This window comes from Eumetopias jubatus, unplaced genomic scaffold (assembly GCF_037043125.1).
Source record: "Eumetopias jubatus isolate StellerSeaLion01/CBP00866 unplaced genomic scaffold, mEumJub1_p1.0 scaffold_5, whole genome shotgun sequence".
In the NCBI taxonomy this organism is placed as follows: Eukaryota; Metazoa; Chordata; class Mammalia; order Carnivora; family Otariidae; genus Eumetopias; species Eumetopias jubatus.
In genome coordinates, this window is record NW_028274811.1 from 31,853,397 (window position 1) to 31,854,824 (window position 1,428).

General features: G+C 40.9%; 1 pseudogene; it reads right to left on the reverse strand.

The window, feature by feature from the left end:
- On the reverse strand, positions 1-437 carry LOC114209526 (small ribosomal subunit protein eS26 pseudogene; annotated as a pseudogene).
- Positions 438-1,428: the final 991 nt, after the last annotated feature.

The following is a 1,428-nucleotide window of genomic DNA, read 5'->3' on the forward strand; positions in this document are numbered from 1 at the left end:
TTTTTTTTGAAGTGTAATCGCCATTTATTTTTTTTCTGGAGAACAGCTTTTCTTCAGTCCTTAAGGACTTAGCTCCTTACATGGGCTTTGGTGGAGGTCGTGGGGCAGCACCTGCAGGTCTAAATCGGGGTGGGGGTGTTCGGTCCTTCCGTGCTTCACGAGAACGATTCCTGACTACCTTGCTGTGAATGGCACAACTCACACAATAATGTAGTTTCACATACAGCTTGGGAAGCACATAGGCGTCGAAGACGCTTGCTTCGGAAATGTCCCTGATGGCGGCAGCCTCTACTATGTTCCGTATAACGAACTTCTTAATGGCCTTATCCTTGGGCACACAACGGGCGCAGTTGGTGCAGCGAATAGGCTGCACGTGGCCGCGGCCCTTTTTGGCACGACCATTATTCCTTCTTTTCTTGGTCATCTTGGTAGCGAGACCCGAGAGATGGCCTAATTCATTATTAACAGCAGTTATTTTAGCCAGTGGAATAAAAGAGGAATACTTAAAGAAATTTTTATGTTTAGTTTGCAGTTTATTGACTGAACGATAAAGTTCAATCTGTACTAGAACTCATAGAATCAAGTTTATATTTTAAAGCAAAGTGTCTTTAAACTGGTGACTCAGATGATGTTTTATTCACTTTTCCCAAAGATGAATATCCTGCTGTGACACCTTCCATCTTCATGAAATAAAAATGTGGCATACTTTTGTCACTTTTGTTCTCCTTGTCACTTTTGTCACTTTTGTTCTCCTTGTCACTTTTGTTCACTTTTGTTCTCCTTGGAATTTTTCATTGTACCTGCACATTTCAGGCACGAGTTCCCACTTTTCCATGTTGGCATTAGCTACACTATATTGGAGTATATTACATGTTGTCACTCCACTCAAGTTTGATTCAACAGATCCTGCCCCAGTGAAGTGTAGAAAGTATTATGTCAGGTAATGTCTCTGTCCCCACGGGTGGTGACAATTCGTAGGTTTTGTTTTATTTCGAATGCCTGGGTAACCTACCAACCTGCCCTCCTTCCAAAAAGAGAAGAGAGAAATAGAGGATGACCCTGAAAGAAAAGTTAGGCAGCAGTAAATCAAAATTAGATGTACTTTCATTAGATAGGACATTTACATTCCATTGATACTGAAGTCTCATTGCACAGGGTAAAAATCAGTCAACCTCACTCTGGATTTTCATTCAGCTTTGGAAAACAGTTGGCTTTTGGATAGATGAAGGACCAATGTATGAAGTCCCTATCTGGGGTGGGGGTGGGGGGGAGAGCCAACAGAAGCAGAAATTTGCTCTTCATGAAGATCAATTTAATAGTTAATTTTTAAGGAAATAGGAGCCTTTTCTGAATTTTCTAGTTTAAAGGGCCAGAATTTTAATTTATTCTTAATTATCATGGTATAGTGGAAGGAACCCTGAGCTAGAA